We start from the raw sequence: 9,551 nt of genomic DNA, 5'->3' as shown, positions 1-9,551 counted from the left end.
GCAATTAATGATATGACTTTGGATCATATAACAGCCGAGGATGTTACTTCGACTATCCGACGGACCAGTAACTGGAAGTCACCGGGACCGGATAGGCGGCATAACTTCTGACGTGCTGGACGATCCACTTAAGTTTCCTAGCTTTCTCACTGAGGGGAATACCTATATGATATTTAAGAAGTGCGAGCCTACCAAACTAAATAACTACCGCCCGATAACCTGTCTGTGATATACATATACCATACATACATACATATATACCTCCATAATTAACAACAAGATATATGAACACTACACAACAAACGGAATCCTAGAGGAGGAGCAAAAAGGCTGTATCCGAGGATCATCTGGATGTAAATATCAATTAACCATCAACGCTGTAGTCCTAAAACAGGTTCAAATTAGGAAAAGGAATTTAAATGTATGTTACATTGACTACAGCAAAGCTTTCGACTCAGTCCCTCATGAATGGCTCATAAAAGTGCTAGAAATATATAACATATGTCCCAACGTGAGAACTGTGCTTAAACACGTAATGGGTACATGGAAGTCCAACATTTTGCTAAACAATAACAGGGCTGGAAAAATAAACATAACTAGAGGTATATTTCAGGGTGACACTTTATCACTGTTGTGGTTTTGCTTGGCGATGAACCCCTTCTGAATGACTCCGGCATTGGATATAAAATCAACAATAGAGAAAGACAAAAGTTATCCCATTTGCTATATATGGACGATCTGAATCTTTACAGTGAGAGCCGAACGGGACTCCAAGGGCTGATTCAAACAGTGAGGACTTTCTCACAAGACATCTGTATGCCTTTAGGGCTGGACAAATGTGTCATTATCAAGATTAACAGAGGGGGTGTTGCAGACGCGGAGGAGCCGCATCGGGATATTGATGGGCTACCACCACCGCCATCTGATGACAAAATTCCGATGTTTGCACACAAATTCATCGGTAAAAAGGCTTTATCTTCCCAGAAAAAGTGAAGGCAGGGGTCTAGTGGACATCCACAGTCTATGCCGAACGCAAGAAATGAACCTAAGACAACGACTCGCAGGACCGCTTAATACATTTGATCGCCCAGGATGACAAAGGGTTCACGCCACTTAATTTGCAGCACCGAGAAATCACGTTGGATCTGAACACGGGACAGGAAAACCAAACTTTGTGGAGGCATGGAAAATTCCCTAGGAGTCTGGATGCAGATCACATTGATAAGACCGCCTCGCTGGCTTGGTTAAACGCTGGACATCTGTATCCGGAGACTGAAGGCTTTATTATGGCTATTCAAGACAGAGTCATGAGAACCCGCAATTATGAAAAACACTATCTCAAACTCAACGTGGAGGACAAGTGCAGAAAGTGTGGCTCGGCTGTACTCGAACATGGCACAGCTGTACTGTACTGGGATCGGCCTATTACAACGGATAGAACAGTGGACTACAATAAATCCAATATCGTCCTTATGGACAAAGAAAAGAAAAATGCCCTAATAATTGATATCGCTGTTCCACTCTCCCACAATATCAGTAAAACTGAAGCAGAAAAAATACTAAAATATGAAAATTTGGCCGTGGAACTGAAAAATATTTGCCAGCTCAATAAAGTGTTTATATACTCATTTGTAATTTCGGCGGAGTGAATTGTCTCCAAAAATGTAAAAGACATCGGACTTCCACAAAACATCGTGAAGAAGGAACAGAAGGCTATCATACTGCAGACATGCCACAATGTTCGTAAGTTTCTGAATTGAGTGGGAATAATTGAACTGTTTTCTCGCCAGTTCAGAGAGCCCGCAGCAAGCAAAGCCTCGGGTTAAAACAGGCCAATGAGAGCTGAGATGTATAGCAATAATAATAATAATAATAATAATAATAATAATAATAATAATAATAATAATAATAATAATAATAATAATAATAGTTCTTTGCTGAACCGAAGTCCATACGGCTACAGAATTGATGGACCGCGAGGGCAAAAAATAATGCATTGCACATGGACGACCTCAAATGTTATGGAAGCAACAACGAGCAACTTTACAACCAAATGGAAATTGTGGCCGGCTTTAGCAGGACTATAGCGATGGAGTTTGGACTGGACAAATGTGCGGTTCTTCACATAAAGAGAAGATGCCCTGTTGCGGGAGAAACAATGCAGCTCATGGATGAGTTGAAGTAAACCACCTACCAGCGAAATAAAAGTATCTTGGATTACAACAAGCATTGAGCATCAAAACAAAAGTGATGAAGGAAAAAAACGGAGTTCAGAACGAGACTTCAACTCGTACTGAAAACAGAACTCGATGCAAAAAATACTTTCTCCACTATTAATTCCTGGGCGATGTCAGTGGTGGAGTTCACATTTGGGGATCTAAAATGGACCAATACTGACCTGCAAGAAATTGATAGGTTAGTACCCACAACACTTACCTCATATAGAAGCCATCATCTGAATTCCTCCACGCGCGACTATATATCACTAGGCAGAATAGTAGCCGAGGTCTCGTCTGTCTGCGAGCGCGTCACCTAAAACAAAAAGAAAAACTTGTAAAATATTTCAAGAGCTCCAACTTACCTATCCATGATGCAATAATGCGGTCAGACAAACACTTCACTCCCCTCAATTTGGTCAACGATGTAGCATTTGCTCCCTCTAATCAGAAGGAAGAAAGGATTCAAGAATGTCAAAGTAAAGAAATCCATCGCCGGTTCGCAGGCTTACTTCGAATTGTCTTGCACATACTTCCGCCTGGGTCGACTGAATCGGGAAACGGAGGGAACCATATCCGCGGTGCAGGACCAGGTTGTGCCTACAAGGTACTATATCCGACATCTCCTGAAGCAGAACATTCCAAGCGATTTGTGCAGAGTGTGCAATCAGAAACCTGAAACCATACAGCATATTATCGGCGCATGTAGAGTAATTGCTCCAAAGGGATACTTGAATAAGCATAATGACATGGCGAAAATCGTACATAGTAACATCTGCTACAAAAATAATTTGATTAAGAACATTTTGCCGTATTACAACCCAGTGTTAGAGAATGGTTCCGCTAAAGGACATTCTGTATATCAACAAAAATAAAAAAAAACAAAAACACCCCCCCCTTAAAATTGATACGAAAATAATAATAATAATATTAATAATAATAATAATAATAATAATTTCAACAAACACATCAAGGGAAGAGCGATTTTTTAAAAGCAAAAGCTAAACTTTAACCTATATCAAATTAAACAATTTAGCGTAGATTGTTGTAGTTTATAATTATTAATAGCTACTCCAGTAAAATTAATTAAACATTTTGTTCGTTTTTGCTACTTCATTAAAAATTCACGTAGATACTGTCAGAATTGTTATCCTACATAGCATTGTGTTCCAGTAAGTACGAGAAGGTAATGTTAGATAGTTTTTTAAAATTTTACTAAAAAATTCGAAGAACTTAGTTATAGAAAATTAAACGTGCTAAATTTGATTTTTTTTTTCGCCCTCGTTTTATCATTAACTAAGCAAGCAAAAATCTTAATTGAAACACCTAACCAAAACCAAACTTTATTATTTGTCAAGAAGCACATGTGAGATTAAAATCTTGTAAATCCCCCTATTTCTTTTTGGCATAAATTGTTAAATTCGCACACTTCTATGACACATCAGCATTTTATACGTATATCCAAATTTCAGGTAAGTATGTTGAACCTTTCAGAAATAATTGTAAGAAAAAACTTTGTTTTGAGCCCAATTTTACAGAAGATTCTCTGAACGACCTATTTGACAAATACAGATTAAATAATCTAACTTTATTTTTTTAATATTCAATTTACTCTAGAAATTACAAAAACGTCTAACAGTTGTTGTTGGCCCTTTGACTATTAAGTCGTTTATTTTATTCTTAAAATAAATATAATAAGGTCCCTACGGCATTATGAAAAAGTGTCAAATATACTAACGGCTGGTTTGACTCCAACCTTTTCTGCTTTTAGTTTAAACGAAAAAAGAAAAATTAGTTTACCGGTCAACCACGCGTCTTGCTCGTATTATCCCACGACATGCATCTTGTCCGTTTGAAAAATCAGCTAAACATCCTTTAGAGATAATTTATTCATCGGGATTATAAATGCTTAACAATTAATAATCCGCTAGGCAATTTGTTTAAAAGCGCTCCCTGATCGCTCGAGCACGAGTTTTTCGAAATATTTATGACGCGCTGTCAAATTTTTCGGTTCACGCTCTGTATACCTGCGGTCTTCGTCTTTTTTTTTTAATTGAAAAACCGATGCCGCCGAATTTACATTTTCAAAGCCGCACGCATGACACTGACATATAACGGTGTTAAGCTCTTAACAGGTCGGAACCCTATGAATTTTGAGACCCACACCTCTGCACTATTTCTTTTAAGGGAGATAGGTTTTACGTAAAGATGAAGGTGCATTTATTTTCCTATTCATAAAATTTTACGTTGTATAAAAAAAGTTAATAAGCTAAAATAACTGAAATAAAATTATTAAAATTAATTAACCTGTTATACAGGTCAAGTCACAAACTCTATTAAACTATTTTCACTATCATAGCAATAAATACTCAATTTGGTAAAATACAGTGCTTCAATTGGAAACCTTAGTTAACTTAGTAACAAATACTAACAAACTTAGTAAATGATAATGAAGTGACTAGTAGCAAATACCGATCACCTTAGTACCGAAGCAAATGTTTTTCTGTGTATGCTCCGAAATTGGGAGGATATGTTATAAAAAGTTCCAAATATTAAATAAGCACTTTCTTATGTCCAGAAATGCTTGCTTCTTTAGCAAGGTTCATGGTGTTAAAGGTATTTTAAAAATATTGGGATCTGGATACTTTATCATAAAAACAATTTTAATTACAACTCAACATTATCCGTGTCTGCCCCAATTTTCGGCAAGCCCTATATAATTAGTATGTACTAACGCATATTATTATGTTTTTGTATAAAAGTGGTCTAAAGTTTTTAAACTGATTCGTCACTAAAATAAGATGACTAGACATGACCGTGGCCCTTCCTGTTCAAAGGGCTACCAAAGGTTGCTACCAAAGATTTTACAGATCCTCCCTGGGCCACATCACCCCATTAAGATTTCGACTTATTAGATTTAACTATTTTTCATAAGAATGAAAGGAGAGAAATGTGAAATTGAATTAAATCAGTCGCTGACCTGCAAAAATTGTTATATGTATTTTGTATTTTGACAATATTGTAATAGATTTTATTTGGTTGGGCGCTAGTTGTGTCATAGAAAAACGGGTTACCTTCATCGGACCTGTGTTATTAAAAATAATAAATAAATACCCAGTGGTAATTGTGGTTTTCAGCGAATTAGTATTAATAGAGTGTAATTTGTAGATTTTTTTGCAAGACGTTGCGGCATACTTATTTTAATAAAAAAATATGAAAATTATTTAATGACAAATTATCGCTACAAAACCTGTTTTAATTTTGTTCCCGAACTATTAATTTTTGTTTATTTACTCATGGATGTTATCAATATATGCTTATTTAATAAAAACAATATTGGTTTTTATGTTAAATGGTCGATTTTGCAAAATAAACACAACAAAACATTACATCTCCGATAAAGAGTTCGCACGTAGGCCGATAAATAAGACAGACACCTCAAATGTAATGACAAATGTGCGGTCAATTTAACTTTTCTCATATTTTATAGTGTAGTTTGATACCTAGGGGGTTCTACAGCCACTAACACCGAAAAGAAAACACTTGAAACCTTACAAAAATGTGCTGGACTTCTTAAAAGGGCTGCTACTAAATAAATTAATTAATGATAAAGAATATTTATGAATCTTTATTGCCCTTTAAACGTGAAAAATGCATCCCTAAAATCTTGATATTGGAACTGGAAATACCTTGGATAAACCAAATAAAATAAACCAATGGAGACATTTTTAAGGCTTTATTTATGAGAAGAAGTTGTCTAGTTCATTAGATGACAACCTGGTTCAAAACATTTTACGGCAACATAACATCGACATTTAAGCCACCGTGAATCGCTAGATACCTATATCGGATATTATCTCAAATCCAATTTTTTCGAATGAAATGCCAATTTTCCGGATTAACGCCGAGATAGGAACTAATTAATTACACCGCACGCCTCTGGCATAAATTAGACACCAAACGTTGCATACTGGTCGGCGAATTCATCACACGGACATATCAGAGCGCCGCGATTTGACTCCTACCTGCGTCGTACTTATTTTTGCTGTCGAACCGTCGTGTAGATTAATTTCGTATATACTAGGCGTTCCATCAAAGTTGACAAGTCACAATTTGAAGCAACTAAACTAGAACTGCAGTCTATCTCTTAAAACTGGTAAGGAAAACAAGATTTCTGGAGCCTTGGATATTAAGATTTCGATGATTAGCTTATGTTGTCCCTCATCATTAAGATGGTTTAACATTTTCCTTTTTTTTATATATAAAAAATGAAATCATTAGCAAAGCAATTGAATAAAAAGCGAAAGTTATAGACGAACTGTTTTTTTATATCACTGCCGCCAATAACCTATAGTATCTTTTCGTTCTCGGTAACAGCAAGATGATGTCATAAGAAATGTTAAATATTCAGCTAAGCGAAATTTTGATTGAAATATAAAATATTGAAATTTAGGTAAAATCTACACTATCGCGCTCCCACCATTTTGTGATTAACTCGCTTCACTGACGAGTTTAATTAGGCACGAGCGAAGAGTGTTTAATAAAGCAGTCTGAAAAAGTCTAAAAACATTTTGCATACTATACTTTACTTCCTCTACGACCATTAGTTTTATTGGCACCTTTTTGCAAAACCGCATGAATACGTTCACTAAGCGAGGTGTGACGTGAGCTTCAGAACTGACAAACGTCAAAATACTATCAGTGCTTCAAATTTAAAACAGTACCAAAAATGGTTAATAGCGACTGTTGATAACAAAGTCTAAAGTTCTAACATTTTGCGCAGACTTGATCAGTGTATGTGTGCGTATTTTAATGGAAGAATTAGAAAATATACTCTTTTCTACTCTCGTCTGTAAAATACCTAATTACACACGGATCTAGCGTGCGGGAACCATCAATTTACCACGTCACTTTCGTTTCCCACTGATCCGAGCCACTTCATACATCTCCGGGATCTTACCACACGGCTTGAATTTTGACGTTTATCAATTCGGACGGTCATGTCAGTGAATGTATTCGTGTTGTTTTGCGAAAATGTACCCAAAAACTAACGGTCGTAGAAAAAGTATAGTATGCAACACGTTCGGTAAACTTTTTAACTCACTCGTATATTAAACTTGTGAGGCAAATCCCGTTTACCGCACTTGCTTAATATACTATTATTCTATTATATTTTTAATTGAATGCTTCAATTAAAGAGGCGAACAGAAAAAAATGACATGGGCCTTCGCCATTTTGTCGCGAACAAACTTTGACGACTTTTTTTTTAAATTTTGCCAGTTGCAAAAAATCGATATTGTCTAGTCGAATAACCATACGCTCATTTTGTTTCATTGCAAAAACAGCCGAGTCGAACGGCAACGTACGAAAAGCTAAAACTAAAATTCGGTCGGATATTTACGGTCACTTTTTGTCACAAAACGCAATCATATTCGGAGTCGGTCCGTGAGGTTGCAGTCTTCACGCGGATCAAGTCCGCCTTTGGTGAATGCCGACGACACTAAATTCATTTCATTTGTTTCGGTACCAATTGTTTTAATAACGACACCCATAAACGCAGTACCGTCATTAGGAAGCGGCATTTTCGAGGATCGGAATCGAAAATTTCTGCACCGAAATTCCGAAACAAAATTTATCAACTCTCGCCAAAACATTACATAAAACATAGAAATATTTAACCGATTTTTATTATTTATTTAATTACTTAGTTACCTATGCGTTTGGCCGTGGTTTGAACAACCTGGGTGGGCGTAGATATACATAGGTATATAGATTCATTTCGAAGATATGTTATTACAGTTTCCTATTTTTAATGGTTATTTTTGACAATTTTTGACTTGTAATGTTTACTTGCTCCTCCTTTTCTATTCGCGCCCTCTCTTCACGAAGATTGGCGATGCAAATGGCTTTGCAAACTGGAGCACGAAAGATTTCTGTAGACGAGTGATTAAAGATATATTTTAGCCATGAATTTTGATGCCTTTCTACTGATCTATTTCCATGTATTTTTTGCTTCTGTTATGAGCCTAAATTAAGAATTTTTCTTTTCTTGATGATTTGTTGATACATTATTGCTGATTGTTGATTCGTCTGTAAACGTACAGTTCGAAATCTAATTTTTTCTCTGTTTGAGGCTCTAGGGTTCAGAGAGCAATACAGAAAATACATGACACTTTTACGTTCTATGATGAGATCCGTTCTGGTAAAAAAATGTTTTCATACTCATGAAGGGTTTCTTCGCTTGTTGAATTATCAAGAAAACTTCTTTTTTCGAGTCGTGATGTTAGCAAGTTATAATTAGCCACAAATTCTATATGGAAATAATGAGTTGTGAGCTGACATTGCTGTATTACAAAACGGTGGCGTTTAGGGCACCGATCAAAATCTACAAAATAGCCCTATACTTCCGCGAAATTTGGCTAACCCTTCATTAAAACACCCCGTATAATATCGTGAATTTTTTCAATGTTCAAGATTACTCACAATGTAGCGTTACGAAAATTGTTAAAAATACAAGGATTTCAAAATAATTTCTTCTCAATATAGTTGAGGTTTTAGTAAAGTTTTTTATATAGTTCAGAACAACTAATCAAGGACAATAATATACATCTCTCTGCCTCCATGCCCAATTTAAAAACGGATGGCTGGAAAAGTGGCGATAAGTTTTAAGTGTATTTCCGAAGAATCGGCAGATGTGAGTCAATGATGAGACCGGCCTTTTGCTTTCGAGTCTTACCTAACAAACCACTTGCTTCGAAATCCGAAAAATGTAGTGGTGGAAAGCTCTCCAAGGAGAGACAATTTTATTTTGTGCTAATATGAAAGGACAAAACGAAGATTTGCTCGTAATTGGAAAAGCTGTCCGATTTAGGGCATTTAAAAAGATACCAATTAAAAATTTACCGGCAATATGGAAATTTAACAAGAAAACATGGATGATATGAGACAATGTGAATGAATTTGATAGAAAAATGGCCTTACAAAAGCCAAAATTTTTATTATTCTTGGATAACGCAGCATCTCACCGCCGTGAGGTAAAATTACAAAACATAAAAATTATCTTCTTGCCTCCAAATACGACATCAGTATGTCAACCTCAAGATCAGGGTATCATACAGAATCTTAAATTCCATTATGGAACAAAGTTTCCACACAAAATTATTTCAACAGAGCTGGTTTTCAAAAAAATAATGATTTTCCTACATCAAGGGAATGGGATCCAGAAGATAATATTCCCACTATCTACGATACTTGAAATGCAACGATGTGTTAGAGAAATGAACATAACGCAAGAAACTCTTGGAAACTATGTTGGAATCGACAATATTACAGCGA

The sequence above is a fragment of the Cylas formicarius genome, unplaced genomic scaffold, assembly GCF_029955315.1.
Source record: "Cylas formicarius isolate icCylForm1 unplaced genomic scaffold, icCylForm1.1 PGA_scaffold_3__17_contigs__length_32017465, whole genome shotgun sequence".
Taxonomy (NCBI): Eukaryota; Metazoa; Arthropoda; class Insecta; order Coleoptera; family Brentidae; genus Cylas; species Cylas formicarius.
This window is presented reverse-complemented; position numbering follows the sequence as displayed.